This window comes from Equus przewalskii, chromosome 13 (genome assembly GCF_037783145.1).
Source record: "Equus przewalskii isolate Varuska chromosome 13, EquPr2, whole genome shotgun sequence".
Classification (NCBI taxonomy): Eukaryota; Metazoa; Chordata; class Mammalia; order Perissodactyla; family Equidae; genus Equus; species Equus przewalskii.
Genome location: NC_091843.1, coordinates 44752350 through 44772030, shown reverse-complemented (window position 1 = coordinate 44772030; position 19681 = coordinate 44752350). Strand labels below are relative to the sequence as shown.

Below are 19681 nucleotides of genomic sequence, written 5' to 3'. Positions count from 1 at the left end.
GAGAAATTTAACAATATAAATTAACAGGACTTATGTAATTGAAAACTTTAAAACAGAACGAGAGTTGAATAAATATAATGAGTTCATTGTTCTTACACAGTAAATTGGTCTTCTAGAGATTGCAACTCTCTAAATTATGTAAGTTCAATATTGCGACAATAAAAAGAGGAAAATGATTTTTTGTAACTTAAACTGATTAGAAAATTCAAGAGAAATAAGCACTCAAATAAAATGCCAAAAACAAAAAAAGTATTGAAAACCCACTAGCCTTGCAAGATTTATAATATTTCATAAAATTTCACTATATAAGACAATTTTGTTGCATTTTATGAGAATATAGATAGATCAGCATATAAAAAGAAGAACTTAAACTAGAAAATAAACCAACAGTGACGTGGAAAGTTAGTATATGATGATGATGCTGGGAAATCTAGGTAGTTATGTGGGACAAAAGAGAGCTGGAATTTTACCTCAGACATTCTACTGAACACACAACATCCACACTCTCTCTCCTGTTGCATCACAAATTTAAAAGTTAAAAACCAAAACAAAACTGTTCCTTGGAAAATACGACCCATTTTTTCTATCATATTGATGTGGGGAAGCTCCAGACACAAAATTCATACTCCATAAAGAAAAATAAAAAGGATACATTTGACCACATGAAAATGTAAATATTCTCAATGCTAAAAATAGTAGCTAAAATAAAAGTAACACGCTGAGAAAGAGATTTACAACCCCTAACGCAAAGGATGGTTTCTTTGTTAAGGATTTTGTTCATTGTAATTCACATCTTCCCCACATTTCAACATCTCCAGCACGCGGGCGTGGGGAAAGCTTCCTGAAATGGCGTCCCTGCAGGAAAGAGCCGGCTGTGAGAGGGCAGCGGAGGTGGGGTATCAGACTCGACGAGCAGCACTCCTGCGGCTGGAGTCGAGAGCAGGCTGGCTCTGCTTAATTGCAATGTCAGTTTAACAGCCCAGACCTGGTGGCTTTTACTTCTTTGAGGAATGTTTTTAAAGAAATGCTTCAATACCAGCGCTCTTGATGGCGTGGAAGAAGGTTAGCGGGGAAAACCACGGGCGTGGAGGACTCAGTGTTGCAAAGGGACTCTGAAGAGTCAGACACTGAATTAGAGAAATTTGTTTTGCTTTATTTCCTGTCTATATACGTGCAAGAGTGAAACATGACAAAAATATCTGTCTACTGAAGTGTAAAAGGATGATTTTAATATGTTCAAAATGAAAACTATAGGTGATAAGAAAGCACTGTTTCTTACCGGGCAGGGATATTTTCTCCTTCTTCTTACGATTAATGGTGTCTTAGATTTGAAGAAATATAGAATGTAATGGGCTTTGACAAATCTATGAAAGATAAACGATCCGAATTCACATTTAAAGAAATTCAAATGGCACTTAAAAATATGAATAGATGTTAATGTTATTTATAATTTTGAAAATAAAAGTTAAAACAAAAAATGAAATGCTATTTCACCTATCAGATTCACCAAAGACCAAATATAGTGGGGATGAGGATGCGTGTAAACAGACATCCTCATACAGTTTTGGTGGTGGATTAAACTCTTTTCAAAGGAGAAATTGATGTCCTTAAAGGACAATTTGATGATGTCTATCAAAATTAGGAACACAGATTTTGACCAGCAATTCAGTACTTGCAAATTTATCTTATAGATATATTCATACACATGTGCAGATACAGCCATAGAAAGAAGGTCCCTACGTTATTTTCAGTTGTAAAGAACAAAAACAACTTTAGTGTTACTGACTAGTTGAATAAGTGATGAGATAGCCAATCAATGTAATATCAGGTCCCTTACAAGTGAGGCAGATGTTTATGTGCTAACAAAGAAATAGCTCAAAACATTCTCAGCAAAAAGAGACCAGGTTCAGAATAGCACCTATGTATGTATAAAGTATGCCTTCATTTATGGAGAAAACAAACAAACCAAATAAAAACATACACAGAAACACACAAAATTTTAGAAGTATATACCAGTAACAGTGTTATTTTTCAATCAAGATAAGTTCAAAGAAAGAATAGACAAAGGTTATTGATGTGACATTTTGCACTTTTAAGTAAAAAGCCTAAGCAGCTTTTGGTAGTGTATGATGACTCATATCTGTATGATTAAGCTGACATCTGTTTACTTTGAATCTGTTTAACATCTTTTGTTTTCCTGGTGTGTACATCAGGGGAAAAGCAGGCCTGTCCCACCCCATGCCCTTGCAATTCCCCTGCCTAGTTCAGCCAAAGGTGACTGCTATGCTCCGTGCTCACACAGTTTCATAGGTATTTCAGGGATCGTTCAGTTGAAAGGTGCAGTTCTGGTTTTTCGGTTTTGTTTTGTTTGCTGTCTGCATGAGCTGCTCTTTTTGATTGTTAGTTGGAAATATGTCATGGGGTTCCACCCATGAAGATGGATATTTCTGTTCTTTGTCCTACCTGTGCTCCCAAACATGCTGCAGTTAGAGATTACAGGGGAAAGCAATGTTGTCTCTGTGGCTGGAATGTGTCCTTTCTTTCTGGTGATTGTTAGGACAAGCACTATTATTTTTGCTCTTGCCTGGCTTGAATGATTTATGAGTGAACTATTTAATTTTTGGAGCACTTGACATTTTTGACCTCTCATCCATCAACCCTTTGGAATTACTTTGCTTGGGAGATTGAAATACTGCTTCATTCCTCTGCGGATATTTTCAGTTTTCTTTGTCATAGGAAATACTGCCCCGGGTTTGCCCATGAGAGTTATCTGAGAGGTGAGCAGATGGCCTTCAGAGGCAGGCACAACCGGACACTGCCAAGAACGTCTGTGAAGAACAATGTCCCTGTTGAAGTACTTTGCTGTCGTTAATTCCTTACAAAATAATTTTTCTTATTCTTATACATTTCACTTTTGTCATAACAGTAAAACTAACCAAGAAATCTTAGAATTATCTTATCTTCCTTAGAAAAAAATTGTGTTAAAAAAAACAAATAAGTAAAATATTTTGCTATTGTCAATGAATATGTCATTATTATAGCTGGCTTTGTGGTACAATACTAGAAGTTGTCCTGCTTTTATTTCCTTGTTTAGCTAAAAGCATTTCAAAATTTCTACTTACAATGGAAAAAAACCATTTTTTGTTCTAACACTCTGAAATAGATTAACTCCTTCCTTCACAGCATTGATGGTGAATGCAAGATAGTTAAACCTCAGACACCTTTGTAACATTCTAAGAGTGAAATTGGTATATGAATAATATTATCATTAATTAAGGATAATAAGAAATCTTAGTTATCCAGTGCGTAATTAACGAGACAATGCCTTTCATGTCTACATTTGTTTTATTTAACTATAAACTTAAGGGCTTATTAGACTGTCTGTGATCTGACATCTGGACACGTATTTATTGTTTTTCTTCCTAATACTGTCAGGATTGTATCTCTGGCCTTGAGGCTTAACTCAGAAAGAGGATATGACACACTGTAAGAGTTCATCATCATGAGTAGATGCTGGAGTGAAAACAGCTGTTCTCTTTATACTAATTGAGCTAGAGGTCTGGCTTTGTTATTGGGCTGTTCTGAGATGTGCTCCCTGGTGTCCAGAAATAGGTGCCGAATTAATCATCTTGTCGTGAGCAAAACTCTTGGGATAGCGTTCAAAGAACAAAATTCAGAGTTTATTATGCCCAAGAGTTTTCTAAAACAAGAAAATGGAACTGATACCCGACCATCAAGAAAAGATGATTTTTTTTCTTTTATATAATTTATAGTCACCCCTTATGTAAGACATATGAAGGTATTAACATTGTGTTCTCTTCACCTCCTTGTGTCCTTAATGGCAGAAAACCTCTTCCATATTAGGACACTTAAGACAAATCACAACTCTAAAGTTTGAGCCAGCAGAACCCTAGAAGTTATTTCTATCCCCACTCCTGCTCTTCGGAGGATATACTCAAATTGCCCTCAGAATCTTGAGAACGTATTTCTTCATTCAACATATATCTGTTGTGTCCCTACTATATACCAGGCAGTCTTTTTTTGCATTGAGAATACAGCAATAAATGAGCCTAAAACTCTGCTTTCAGGAAGTTTATATTCTGGAATTAATTATAGTCTTCCGTATACTCAGGAACTAAGACCCTTTTCCTAGTTGATATTTCTTAGATAAATGCTAATCTATCATTTAAAGATAACTTCTTGAAAAGGCACTCTTACACATTCCTTCTATATTTTACTCCATGATCTCTTAACATGTCTCTTAATTTTTAGAAAGTTCAGGCTTTATCATATTTTACCCCATATCTCTTACCGTGTCTCTTAACTTTTAGAAAAGTCTCTTCACTTTTAGAAAGAAAAATCTCCCTAAGTCCCAACAATTTTTATTTACTCTATGCTTAAGTGGAGAATTGCTGGTTCACGACCTCTATAAAAATGATTCTTACACTGGAGATCTTGCTAAAACATAGATCGTGATTCAATGCATCTGGAGTGGGGCCCAAGATTACTCTGCATTTCTAGCAGGCCTCCAGGTCATGCCGGTGCTGCCAGGCCAGGGAGTACTCTGAGTAGCAAGGCTCTCTATAGCAGCCGTACGGATTAAATGTACTTCAGTTCCCCCTACGACTCATTTACACGATTCTCGAGACTTTATTGTTTACTTCATTCTTCACAGTAAAAATTGTCAAACATGACTCTCCAAGACAGGTAGTGGTTATTTATAATGTGCCCACCACACAGCAGAGACTGTAAAAATCTTTATGGTTAAGATTATGGTCATTCAACATGTCATTCTACACATTTGCGGTATAACAACTAGCAGATTATATAACATAGTAGTTAAAAGTTTGGGATTTAGAATCAAAACCTCCTATTAACCATGTAACGTTAAGCAAGTTTATCTCTCTAAATCTGTTTCTTCATCTGTAAAGTGAGGATGACTGATATTACTTGCCACATAGGGTTATTACGAAGATTAAATGAGGTGATGCATATAAAAATCTCACATAATTTTTGGAACGTACTGTGTGGTCAATAAATGCTAGCTTTCCCATTGTTATAATATGCAAGGGCTGTAGAGGACGAAAAATAAGGAAGACTTTTATCCTATCCTCAGAGAAGACACAACTGGGCATGCAGATAAAATGTATACATTAATAACTAGTTCAAGGTGGGAAGATTTGTAAAGAACAAAAAGTGCAATTGGAGTCAGAAGAGGAAGTGATTAGTTTCACTTTGGGAACATGAAAGCTGACCCTCATTGAGAGCTGACTATGCATCAATCAGTCAGTGTTCTAGTGCTTTACCTATACTAGTTTATTTAAACCTCACTGCAGCCTGTAGTGGGTTAAACCTTCAACCTCCACTTAACAGAGGAGGAAACAGCAGTAGAAAAAGGTTAATTTGCCCAAAACCAGAAAGTAGTTGATCTAGCTGTCAAATTCAGTCTGATTTCAGAATCTACCTGTTAACCACTGTTCTATTCTGATCTAAAAAAACATAAAGCTGAAGGCAATTTTTGAGCCAGGTCTTAACAACCAGGCAATCTCAAGATTAGGATGGGAAAAGGAAATGATGGAGAAAGGAATTACAAGTACTAGAAATAGGGTGGGCAAAGGCATAGACTGGAAAATGAGAGCAAGTAGGGAAATTGGGAGTATCTAGATTTATTGGGTACAAATTAATAGGAGAATTGAATGAATGGGCCAAATAACTTGTATTCTCTGAGCTTTTATTAATATGACATTAATCTCCAAGGATTAAAGACTGTTTTAGGACTTCTTGGGTTCCCACTGATGATGTTCTTTAGAAAAGACAACCTTGGTGCAAAAGACCACAAAAGCCTAGCAGTTGACATATATTTAGGAGAAATGTGTTCCCTAAGCACTGAAAGACCTGCATTTTTTCTGTTAGATTTGGGTGAAATGTGTGTTGTTTTTCCTTCCAGTTCTTAAGAATGGTTTATTCATGCATATGTACTTTCATCATCAAATGCTGCTGTAAGAGGAATAAATAATACTTGCAGGACTTCAGCGGGTATTTTCTTAGTTTTACCATTGGGATTATTTTGTTCCCTCACTCAGCAACTAGAGATTTGCTTGGCTAGGCGCTATCCAATCTGTCTGGTTTATTATCTTGGAACTTCAGAAGCAGCATAGCTGGCCAATTGCTTCCCCGTTTTCCCACTCCTCAAACTCCCCTCGCCCCTCCCTCATCCTCCCTCTGTCATTCCCCTCCTCTCACTCAACGGGCATACAGACAAGATTCTAGAGACTTGCATATGTTTCTAGCTCAACCATTCAATATCTGAACAACATTGAAAGAACAGTTTATATTCTCTGGGTCTATCGCAGTGTAGGGGTAATGACTTTAAACCATACCAAGATATTTGGAGGTAACCCATGAGAAGTACTTTACATTTCTCAGAACATTTTTTGCAGTTTTTGGTGTTATTTTATTGCCAATACTTGTGATCATTTTTTTCCTTTATAGATGTTGGTATGTCCTAGGAAAGACAGCAGATAAATACCCTAGGTTATTCTAGTTTTATGTAGGACAGTCAAGCCTCTGAGCATTTATCAACTGAAACATTTAATCTTAGAAGACTTGAATCTGGAGAAGGCTCATGTCTTACCTGTGTTGTTTTTGCAATTGTATTTCGTGATATATGTAGCTTGTTGTTGTTGTTGCTGTTATTTTTTGTTTATTTGGGGCTTTTTGAGCAAGGTTTGCCCTGAGCTAACATTTGCTGCCAATCTTCCTCTTTTTTCTGAGAAAGACTGGCCCTGAGCTAAGATTCCTGCCCATCTTCCTCCACCCCATATGTGGACGCCTGCCACAGCCTGGCTTGACGAGCTGTGCGTAGGTCTGCACCGGGGATCCAAACTGGCAAACCCCAGGCCGCTGAAGCAGAACATGCGAACTTAACCACTGTGCCATCAGGCCGGCCCCTGTAGCTTTCTCTTTGCCAGAGGTAAGAGGCATATCTTGGAACTCATTTAAGCAGAACAATGAGTTGAGTTTCATCCACCCTTACTTCCCTCATCCCTCATTTTGGCCATTTTCCACTTTAGAAGAAAATAGGAAATGTAAAGAGATAGAAGCTAAAATATCAGCTGTATTTTCAAATGGCATCATCGTAGGGTGAATAATGGCCCCCAAACATGTCTACATGCTAATCTGCAGAATCTGTAACTATGTTACTTTATACGGTAAAGGAGACTTAACAGATGTTAGTTAAGTATCTTGAGATGAGTGGATTATCCTGGATTATCCAGGTGATTGCAATGTAGTCACAAAGGTCTTTGTAAGAGAGGAAACAGGAGATTTAAAGTAAGAGAAGACGTGATGATGGAAGCAAAGGTTGGAGTGATGTGGGGCCATGAACTAAAGAATGTGGGCAGCCTCTACAAGCTGGAAAAGTCAAGGAAAAAGATTCTCCCTTTAGAGCTTCTAGAAGGAATGCTCGTGTTGACACCTTGATGTTAGACTGATTTTGGACTTCGGACCTGCAGAACTATAAGATGATAAATTTGTGTTGTTTTAAGCCACTGAGTTTGTGGTAATTTGCTAGAGCAGCAATAGGAAACTAATATAGCTATTACTGGATACATTCTGGGCTCAGTGCACACTTAAACTGAATTGGTAAGTTTCTACACCTGTATTATTATGCAAAGATTATTGTTCAGGATGGTGATAAATGTAAAGAATGTTAAAAGTTTTTGTTATATTTGATCCACTAAAATCATCAGGAATATGTAATTATATGCTCTATTAATGTTTCAATAGAAACCGTCAGTGGAATAGAAAATTGTAGTAACTGGAACACTCTCTCAGAATTCAATATATAATTGAAATTTATACTGACAAAGTGGTATCTGTTTTTTTCTTCATATTTTAATTATCAGATTCTTGTCATGTGATCCAAATTTTTTTCTCATATCAGCCCTGATGTTAGCCAGTAACAGAGGTTAAAAATATCAGTGTTTAAAAAATATAGGAATGATAGTCATTGAGATTATGAAGGAAATGCTCAAGCTCTGTGGCGAGATTGCACTTTAAATTTCTTCCGTCGTGACTCCCTGTTTTAATTACAGAAACATTTCGTGCGTTCTGGACTTGGATATCAATGAAGTAACACAGTGAACACCTTGAAAAGAGTTTTAAAGTGCTCAGTCAAACTTGCCATGTTAGTGCTGCTAAGTCATTAATTTGAGGGCTTCAGAGCTCCTATCTGCATTAGGTGAGCTAAGGTGACTTATTCCAGTTACTTTTAATTCAAGTGCAATTTGGGCACAAATGTATACATATTAAGAGAGCCTTATAAAGAGTGCCCCCACATTGACCAAACACAGTTGTTGTTGGAATAACTTGTATACTCAGGTATCATACAAGTATTTAAATAAAACATGCTATTGTGCATTATTAACTTAATAATTTGGGAAGAGGAACAGGAGCGCAAATTTCTGTCTCTGAGTATGTTGTCCCATAGGAGTAGTGAACTGGTAAATTACATAAATAATTTTTTAATACTTTATACTTACAGTGTAGTGATATTTGATCCTTTGAAGTGGCTGGAATGAGTTTAAAGAAATTTAGCTGGTTTTTTATTTTAAGGGCATACTTTGAGTTATTAATGAGATAACTAGCCTCCTAACTCCTCATTTAAGATTCTTAATACTAAGCTGTTTTCTAATAAGATATGGTCCATTAATAATATAACTGTGGGTCTTGGTTTAACTAAGTCAGGCCTGTTAACACCTGTTATCCCACCACAATTATTAATAGTTCCTTCTTTCAGTCTCCTTAATTTAGATGGAAAATTACCTAGTTACCCTACCCATAAGCAATTCAGACAACTCTAATAAGCTAGAATTTGGTTCTATAATTCAACACGTTTAAAAATTTAATTCCTTTGTGTAGAAAATATATCTTTGCTTGTGCAGAGCTTTCATAAGAGAATAACTTGTAGGAGATAATCTATTTTTTTCTTGGCCAGTCTCATGAATTTATTTTTCCAGATGAACTTCATTTTTAATTTCTTAAGACTCTGTACACAGTACAAAACTGCCCCTCCAACCCAAGATTGGTGCTCAAATTTGTATTGCAGTGTATTTTTCTCTCCACATGGAAAGAATCGACATCCTTATACTCTTCTCATTTGGGTACCTTATTTGCTACCAGAGGTCCTGTTTTGTGTCCTTTGGTAAAGCTTTATAAATTTTTTTTAAAAATGGACTTCGTTCACTTCCTGTTGATTTTATTTCTAGCAACTTTATAATTTTTGTTGCTACTGTGAATAATATTTTTCCTCCCCTGTATTTTCTAAGTAGTTATTGCTAGTATAAAGGAATGTTATTGATTTTCCTTGTTGCTGACTACATAGCCTGTCTCTGACCATGTTTTGGAATTCTTGTTAGTTACAACAGTTCCCACTCGAGTTCCTCAGGTTTTCTAGGTTTGTAGTCAAATCATCTGCAAACTATGGTGATTTTATTTCTTGTTTTTCTAATTGTTGTTGCTGCTTTTTCTGACTTCATTGTAGTGATTAGAACCTCCAAATACTCTTTGATGATGGTGGTGGACTTTTGGATATTCCTTTTATTTGGTTAATCCTTTGAATCTGAGAATTCAAGAGATTCTTCAAGTCAGGAAAATTCCTTTTGTTTCTTTAAACATCATTTCTCCTAGTTTTTACTTTCTTTCTTTCTGGAACTCATATCTATGTCTCCTGGCCACCCATCTTCCATCTCTATCTTCTACATTTTCCATTTCTTATGTTTTAGGTTTGGTTTCCTAGAAGCTGAGCTTGAGAGGAGGACTCTTGCACAGGCACTTATTGAGGGAGTGTTTTCAAGAGAGATCTTAAGGGAGTGAGCTGAGCTGAATAAGACAGGGAAGCTCGGCCAAGATAGGGCTTCAACTGAAGCCTGGCCTTGTCCTAATACCCTGGGGAGCTCTGATGTATGAATGGTACCACAGAGTCACTCTGAAGCAAGAGGGCCAGCTTACGTACGCCTTTGTCAGGAAGTTCCCCTCTGAGAGCCATGCCTGAGGGAGCTATCACTCAGGCCAAAGTGAAATCACAGGAGAAGGGTGAGCTGTGAATTGTTAGCAGCTAACACCTGCAGCAGCTGGAGAATGGGTACCTCAGCCCAACCAGATAAGTCACCAAAAGAATCTACTAAATATTTGATGTTTAAGAATAATTTCTCAAATAATTTCTCTGAAAAATTAGTACAACAACAAACAAAATTCCCACCTTCCAAGCAATGTTACTAACAAGTATTTGAAAAAAATTTCTGGGTTTTTTTTGAAAAAAACATTAAATCTTCAAAATCTTCTATTCTTTGCAGAATTTCCTTTGGTTTCTTCTAGTGTTCTTTAAGATTTCTCTCTTTGACATTTATGGTCTCTAGTTGTTCTGCTTCACTTTCATCAGGAGAATATTTTCCTGGTCTTAAAGTTAATTTCTTAATAATTTTGTTGTAGTTGTGAAGCACAAAAGTGGGAGCTTATTTCTTCATCCTGAGCATTGGTTAAAGCTTGCGTCGTAGTAGAAACCCAGTGATCTTAAAGTCGTCTTACCTAAACTTCTGTCCAATGTCCAAAAGGGCTAGTCATTTTTAATCATAGAATTTCTAGGGAGCAAATTTCTTGATGAAGTCCCTTTAGACTTCTAGTATCAGGAAGAATTGTTTGAGAATTCTCTTGTGTTTATTATAAAAGTACTACTTATTATAAAACTATTGCTCAATTAAGCTTCCTTGTTGATATTAAAAATATAAAACAAAACGGAAAACAACAAAATTGTTTTACCCTTGGTTTGGAACTATGTGTATACAGGAAAAATGTAATGTTTTGCTTAGGATGGTAGTATCGACTGAAGGGTAACTTCATCCAAATACTCAAATTTCACGTAAGTCTTCCATCTTCCACTCTTAACTGAGGTCCAGCACTAACTTTCCAAAAATGAAAAAGGGTCTTGTCTTTTCTATGTTCATGGAGATGGACACATTTTAGTACTGAACAACCTGGGTGAGAAAGGCTTTGTGTAATAGAGGATGAAATGAGTTTCCAAGCTTTCCTCCACTGATGTGGCTAATAGGTGATTTTGTTGTTCAGTGGAGTGATTAAAATAACTATTTCAAAAGTCCATCAATATGTTTAGCCTACAAAATGCCATTGGAATGAGACAACTGTCTTCCTGTATCACACTTCTTTTGGGTGAAGATCTATTTCTATGATCTGTACGTATGCCTTTTAGGAAGAATTTGACTACACTAGTGAGATCTGCAGACAATATTTGAATAGGTCATTTGCTTTATGTGAGAGTAATTTATACCTTATGTAATTTTAAACATAAGTTATTGAATATAAGAATATATACATATAACTATGTGAATAATGTGTATAAATGTGAATTAAAGGATTAGATTACCTTCGGCTGTGAAGTTTTGAAGTTTCAAAGCTCTGTAGATAAAATAATGAGCTCAACTTTAAATATAAGGACATTGGAGACCTCGATAAGCCACAAACTTGTTTTCATACTGTGGTAACACTATTCTAATGAAGTGAGACGTTTGAAGAGAAGAAAGGAAAAATAGTCTCATAAAGATTAACAAATTTATAGGTCTCAGGATATCCATTTATTAAGACAACAAGAGCTATATTAGTTTCCTATTGCTACTGTAAAAATTACCACAAAGTTTGTGGCTTAAAATAACACAAATTTATTATCTTAAACTTCTTTAGGTCAAAAGTCCGACATGAGTCTCACTGGGTTAAACCAAGATGTAGGCAGGGTTCTGCTCCATTTTGAGTCTTCAGGGAAGGATCCATTTTCCTGTCTTTTCCAGCTTCAAGAGGCTGCCTACATTCCTTGGCTTATGGCCTCTTCCTCCTCTTCAAAGCCAGCAATATTAATCTCTCTGACCTTTATCCCATTTTCACTTTTCTGGCCATACCCAAGAAAGGTTCTCAGCTTTGAAGGACTCATGTGATTAGATTCAGCCCACACAGATAATTCAGGATAATCTCCCTAAATCAAATTCCTGAGCTTTAATCGCATCTGCAAAATCCTTTTTGCCCTGTAAGATATCATAGTCACAGAGTCCAAGAACTAAGACCTAGACATCTTTGGTGGGGGATGCATTATTCTGCCTACCACAGAGCAGATAATTACTAGGTGAAGTAAAAGAGGAGAGTCTCAACTACAGAAGTGTCTATTTCTCCTAATACAGTCTCCCTTCGTGGCATATTTCTAACAGTCACTTCACTATGGTGCCTCACATAAAGTTTATGATCAACTGACATTGCAAGATGGTTTTCTATTATTATTCAGGGCTAACTCCTGAAAAGATAATATTTATTTCAATAAGTTTTTTTTGTCTTGAAAGAAACTCCATTTTCAATCAATTGAATTAAAGTTAAAATCGTGATTGATTATTCAGTATGGCTGATAGTCAGCGAGGCATCAAGGTTAGCACTACAACCAAAGGGAGATTAACTTCTCAATCTTGAAACAAAAACTTACCTGTGGTTCTGAGAAATGAATTTCAGTGAAAGACAATTGAGTTTTATTTAAGAAAGTTTGCTAGGCTCTTAAGAAAACCCAGGCATTCTCATGGCTTACAATAAATGTAAATAAAATCATGCTGCTTCCAGTGTTTACCAAATCCTGCTGGTTATAGACATTTGCAAATCTGCTGTCTATTTTCTCAGCTCTACAAACAGTTCTTTGATTTCCTTATTTGCATACTCTGATTTACAACTTCTGATTTTTCTTTAAAGTCTGGAGAAATTGGTTCTTACAGACTTCAAACCATTTGTTGTTATCGCTGTTGCTGTGGGGAGATGAGGAGCTCATCACTCTCGCAGCACCACAGACTGTGTGCTGGACGTTGCCCCAGGCAGGAGGAAGCAGATGTTGGTCAAAGAAACCAGGCAGGCAAACTGATTTTCTTAGAAGTAGGGTTAGTCGGATTTCTGCAATGGCAACCAGCTCTGTTAAGGTAAACAGTAAAATTCAGCTTTCACTGACCTTTTTAAGTTTAATGAAAAACAGTTACCTAGAGAAAAATCTGAAGTGAGGCTAGAATGGAGAATAGTACAAGACATTAATATGCACCACTGTATGAGTAAAAACCTGGAATTAAAAATGGAAGGCGACAAATGGACTCACTCCATGACACCTTTAGGCAGTTTTCTAAGATAATGAACCAGAAGACACAAGAAAACATACAGCAAATGTGTATATGTAAGTTATGGATGATGTTCTGGTAGAGAAAAGAAGGATGAGGCTGCTGGAAAACCTCACTTTTGTTCAAAGATCTTTGTGCGTTTTTTCTAGCTGCGGGTTTCTTGTGTGCAGCCAGATTGAGTTGAGTGAACACCACAATGCACGCATCCCAAATCCTCTATAGGCACTTCAATTTTATCTACTCGGCCTACTTTTCTTTAGTAAATCCTCTGTCCATCCCCATAGGGAGGAACGTGGCCACATGTCCCCATCTCGTAGGGCAGCCAATGGTTCCCAGGACCCTGGGCTTTCAGTTTTAAAACCCAGATAGTCCTGGGCAAATCATTCTGGTTTGAGCAGCTTCCTGAGATGCAGGGCTTTCAGGGCCAAAACCAGGAAAATTCTAAGCCAATTGTCGCAATTGGCTTACCCTACCAAGTCTCTTGTCTTGGAGAACACGCTAGGACTTTTGCTGAAACTACAGGGGAAGAGCTGCCTTTTGTTTACTCCAAGGGTCAGTAAATTTCTTGCCACCTGGAAAACACTATGTTTTTGAGAATGCCAACACCGTGAAAAACACTACTAAGAAGGCAATTTCAAAGGGAGGGCTCTACTCTCTTTTTGCCATTTGATAGTGGTTGCACCACTAGGTCTAAACGTCCTAAATTCTGGATATATTCCCTGAGTTTTCAATGTACGTTAGGCAATAAATTGCCTTTTTTGCTTAAACAGGTTTGATGCTCCATCATAGGTCATTTACATTTTACATTTTCTCAGATAGTGCCAAATTACGTTTTAAATCGGAAAGACCTTTTTTTTTTGCCACTAGCTATATAAGTACTTTAATTAATATTTGGTGTTGGCAGGCTTTAGTTTTTGCCAGTGGTGTTAAATGGTAATTAATTGTTGGTGTAGTTTGAACCTCCTTGAATAATAGTGATAAACATTTTTGCGATTGTTTACTTTTCGGAGAGCCTATATTGAGACTAGTGTTCTAAATCCTTTGAGTGTTTTGGTACCGGTTGTTTGTCTTTTCCTAATTGATTATTTGGGTTTTTATTTTATATATTTCTAGATTGTTGCCTGTCTTTTAACATTGATTATGCTATCTTTAGGCATATATAAGTTTTTTATATTAGCGTAATGAAATTTATTGATCTCTTTTTAAATCTTTTTCTCATGTGTGTTATTTGAAAAACACCTATCCTATCCCTAGTCGTAGATATTTATTCCATTTTCTTCTAAAATTTGTGTCATTTCTCATATGTAGGTCTTTATTACATTTGAATTTTGTTTGTGAGCTAGACATCTAAATTTATCCATATGGAAAATCAACACCATTTATTCCTTCTGCAAATGGTATAAAATAACATCTCTTCTTTAAGATCACCGTTTCTGCTTGGGTCTATTTTTGAGGCTTCCAGTCTATTCCACAGGATGATTTATTTGTGCCTTCATCAATACAACATTAAGAAAATTAGTACAACTCCACAATAAATCTTGACATCAGATAGTTCTGGCTTCTCTTGCCTTTTTTTCCTTTTAACTCTTTTGATATGAATTTTAGAAGAGGTTTGAGTTCTTTTTGGTGTTTAGATTAGAACTGCAATTGTTTCGTGGATTCCTTTAGGGAGAACTGATATCCTTATGATAGCGTTCCTCTCCCGACAAGCTGTAATCTCTCTATTGCTTCAGATCTTCTTTTATGTCTTCAATAAAGTTTTATAATTTTTTTTCCATTAAGAACTTTTCCAACTTTAATTATAATTATTTATAGGTGAGTCCCAAAATCTAACATTTCTGTTATATTTTCTTATTTCTGATAGATTGGAAGAATATTTACTTATTAATTAGTCTAGTGTCTTGTGTCTGGCAATATTGGCTCTAGTTTTTTTTCATGTCGCCTCTTGAATATTCTTTGTGACCATGTCATTTGTAAATCAAGTCAATGCTCTTTGTTTCCTCTGTGTGTGTGTGTATATGTAACACGTTATGGTATTGGCAAGGATCATCAATACAGTATTGAATAATAGTGATTATAGTGAGCATTCTAGTCTTTTTCTATTCATTATTGTGTCAGATGTTTATGAAGATTTTTTATCCATGAACATGGAATGTATCTCCACTTATTTAGATCTTTTATTTCTTCCAGAAATATTTTGCAGTTTTCAGTGTAAAAGTCTTACTCCTCTGAAATTAAATTTATTACTAAGTATTTTATTCTTTTTTGATGCTGTTGTGATTGGCATGCATCTATAGTTAAATTTCTTGGAACTTAATTCATAAGTGGATCTCTCATCCCCATTTTCCTTGTCATCTACTGCATAAGAAACTCACAAATAACGTAAATCAAATGTGTCTCTCTCTGAAGACAGTGAGAGGAAAGGACTCCAAAGTTTAGTCTTTTATCTTTTCATATTTTATCTTCCTTTCTGGATTCTCTTCCAGTTAATCTTCCTGATTAAATTTTGGTGGTTTTCAGAGTTTTCTCCTTGATCCAATTCCAATACTGTCCCGTATACCTTCTCAGGGTGATCAGCACCATGCCTGGAACTTCTGTCCTGACAGTGATTCCCAAATGTAACTCCAGTTCTGAGTTCTCTCTTGAAATCCTGACCCATATTCCCCATCTCCTATTGGAAATCTTCATCTCAGTGTGCATCAGACCTCCCAACCACAACACATCAAGAGCTGAACTCATTATCTTCTCCTCAAAATGCTTGTTTAGGTGTCTTGATTAATACTATCACTCACTTTGCAGACTGCTTTTTAGCAGGCTGCCCTTAGTGATTTGCAAACGTTCTATTTTAATTCTCATCTTCATGATTCAGGAGAATTACATATTTCAATGACAACAGGAGTGTGAAAGAGAAAAAGAAATGGGAGTTTTAAAATCAAGGCCTATTTATTGGGAATTTTGAAAATATAATTGTTTTGGGGTTCCTGCCTGCAAATGACAGTGAGAATCTTGCACCCAAATGACGATAAGCACCAGCCATCTCTTTTTCCATAAGGTTTTCAGACTTTCCTTTCCTATCCCTGGAAAACGTCTTGGATGTGAAACTAACGAGTACTACAGCAGCCCCAGTTTGTGATCAGGGCTTAGATTTTAAAGAGTGCTCTCTCACCAAATCCTTGTCAGCAGACACACATTGGCTTCTCATTTATTGCTTCTTCTTAAACTATTTCACTAGATTTTTGAAGGGGGTCAGATTTTATCTCTCATTAACTAACTTCCTCCAAAGACCCAGCTAGTGAAGTGAACTACTAATTATCACCACCTATATCTTAAGAAAAGATTAATAAATTGGAACATAGTCCTATCTAGGTCACTTTGACCAGGAGATATTATTGTTTTTTCATCCAAATATGTGGACAGAATATTTCTGCTATCTAAACTTTAAATATTATTATGGTCTTTGCTTTCATTTTCTAAAGGAGAAGAATGAAAATTCCCTAAATCTTCTTTTCTTTTTCTTTGTCCTAATTCCCAGGCTTAGATAATTGCCAAAAGAACTTTTTAAAGTGACCATGAAAATAGCCCTCATTCCATAAACTAGATCTTTGTCGTCATTCTCGGCATCCCTTTTCCTTCCTCTCCACATCCAATTGTTTATAAAACCTGTTGATTCTGCAACATAAAGACTCTTACATCTGGTTGGTATGCTACACTCCGTAATTTGGCATATTTGACCTTTCAGAGGATTCACATCTTGATTCTTCTTCCTATGTCTTATGTTGGTGCCTCATTGCTCTCCAAATAGGCCTTGCTCTTTGACTACTGACTGCACTGGTTACTCACCTTGAAAAGCCACCTTCACATTCTTCTTTACCTTCAAAAATTCACCTAACAACCCAGTTAAAATGGAGCAGGGAAAATTGGCTGCTATATGATAATTTCTCACTGTAAGTTTCAAAAGGGCAAGAATCATGTCTGTATCATCTTTGATATCATCTTCAATGATTCTGTACATTCTTTCACATATAAAAGAATAAATGACCAGCAGGGAACAAGTGTAATGTCAAATCAAAAGCACAATACTGTTTACATTATCACCCCCAAACATCAGATACTTAGGGATAATTCTAATAAAATATGAGGAAAACTACAAAACCCTGATAAACAAAATCAAAGAACTAAGTAAGTGGAGAGATAGTCCATGTTCATGGATAAGAAGACTTAATATTGTCAAGATGTCAATTCTTCCCAAATTGATCTATAGATTCAATGCTATCCTAATCAAAATTGCAGCAAGTTATTTTGTGGATGTCAACCAGCTGATTCTCAAGTTTATATGGAGAGGGAAAAAACTCAGAATAGCCAACACAGTATTTAAAGAGAAGAAAAAAGTTGGAGGACTGACACTACCCAACTTCAAGACATATTATACAGCTAGATTAATCCAGACGGTGTAGTATTGGTGAAAGAATAGAGAAATAGAACAATGGAACAGAATAGAGAACCAAGAAATAGACCTACATAAATATAGTCAACTGATCTTTGACGGGGGGCAAAGGCAATATAGTGGAACAAAGATAGTCTTTTCAACAAATGGTGCTGGAACAAGTGGACATCTACAAGCAAAAAAAAAGAAAAAAAAAAAAAAGAATCTAGACATAGACCCTACACCTTTTGCAAAAATTAACTCAAAATGGATCACAGACCTAAATGTAAATGCAAAACTATAAAACTCCTAGAAGATAGTATACTAGAGAACCTAGATGACCTTGGGTATGGAGATAACATTTTAGATAAAATAAAAAGGCATGATCCATGAAAGAAATAATTGATAAGCTGGACTTTTTTTAAATTAAAGATTTTGTTTCTGCAGAAGACAATGTCGAGAATGAGAAGACAAACCAAAGACTAGCAAAAAATATTTGCAAAAGATACGTCTAGGACTATTATCCAAAGAACTCAAAACCCAACAATAAAACAATGAACAACCTGATTAAAAAATGGGCCAAAGACCTTACGAGACACTTCACCAAAGAAGATATACAGATGGCAAATAAGCATATGAAAAGATCTTCAACATCATACATCATTAGAGAATTGTAAATTTAAAAAACAGTGAGGGGCCGGCTTGGTGGCGCAGCAGTTAAGTTCGCACGTTCCGCTTTGGTGGCCCGGGGTTCGCCGGTTCAGATCCCGGGGGCGGACATGACACTGCTTGGCACTCCATGCTGTGGTAGGCATCCCACATAGAAAGTAGAGGAAGGTGGGCATGGATGTTAGCTCAGGGCCAGTCTTCCTTAACAAAAAAAGGAGGATTGGCAACAGTTAGCTCAGGGCTAATCTTCCTCCAAAAAAATAAACAAATAAATAAATAAAAATAAAAAAATAAAAAACAGTGAGATATCCCTACACATCTATTCGAATGCCCAAAATCCAGAACACTGACAAGATCAGGTCCTGGTGAGGATGTGGAGCAACAGGAACTCTCGTTCATTGCTGTGGGAATGCAAAATGGTACAGCAACTTTGGAAGGCAGTTTAGCAGTTTCTTACAAAACTAAACATACTCTTTATTCATGATTGCTCAAACTTGGAAGCATCCTAGTTGTCTTTCAGTAGGTGAATGGATAAATAAACTGTGGTACATCCAGGCAATGGAATATTATTCACGCTAAAAAGAAATGAGCTATCAAGCCATAAAAAGACGTGGAAGAAAGTTAATGCATATTACTAAATGAAAGAGCCAATCTGAAAAGATCACATACTGTATAATTCTGACTATATGACATTCTGAAAGAAGCAAAATGATAGAGACAGTAAAAATATCAGTGTTTGCCAGAGGTTGGGGAGGGGGGAGGGCAGGGGATGAATAAGGAGAGCCCAGAGGCTGTTTATGACAGTGAAGCTATTCTGTACAATACTACAATAGTGGATACATGTCCTTACACATTTGCCAAAACCCATAGCATGTATAATGCTAAGAATGAACCCTCCTGCAAACTACAGACTTTATGCAATAATGATGTATCAAAGTAGGTTCATTGATTAACAAATATAACACTGTGGTGCAGAATGTCAATAGTGGGGAAGGTTGTGCACATAGGGTGATAATGGGTATATGACAATTCTCTGTACTCCCCTCAATTTTGTTGTGAACCTAAACCTTCTGTAAAAAAAATGTTTATTAGTAAAAAATATTAAGGGTCCAGCCTCGTGGTCTATCGGTTAAGTTTGGCATGCTCTGATTTGGCAGCCCAGGTTCTATTGCCAGGCACAGAACTACACCTCTTGTTGGCGGCCATGCTGTGGCAGCAACCCACATACAAAATAGAGGATGGCTGGCACAGATGTTAGCTCAGGGTGAATTTTCCTCAGCAAAAAAAAAATAATAATAAAAAATTTAAAAAGTAAAAAATGTTAAGTATTAGTCCAGGGATTAGGAAAGGAAACTAGACCTTAAAGTATCACTGAATTGGTGATGAA

The 19681-nt window shown here is 36.3% G+C and overlaps 1 long non-coding RNA gene across 1 annotated transcript in view; it reads left to right on the top strand.

Annotated features, from left to right (window-relative positions):
• The first annotated feature begins 836 nt into the window (after nucleotides 1-836).
• The window catches only part of LOC139075101 (uncharacterized), a 91429-nt gene continuing 72584 nt past the window's right edge, over nucleotides 837-19681 (top strand). Inside the window, exon 1 of the long non-coding RNA XR_011525149.1 lies at nucleotides 837-1062. This is a non-coding gene — a long non-coding RNA (uncharacterized lncRNA). The remainder of the gene's footprint in view (nucleotides 1063-19681) is intronic.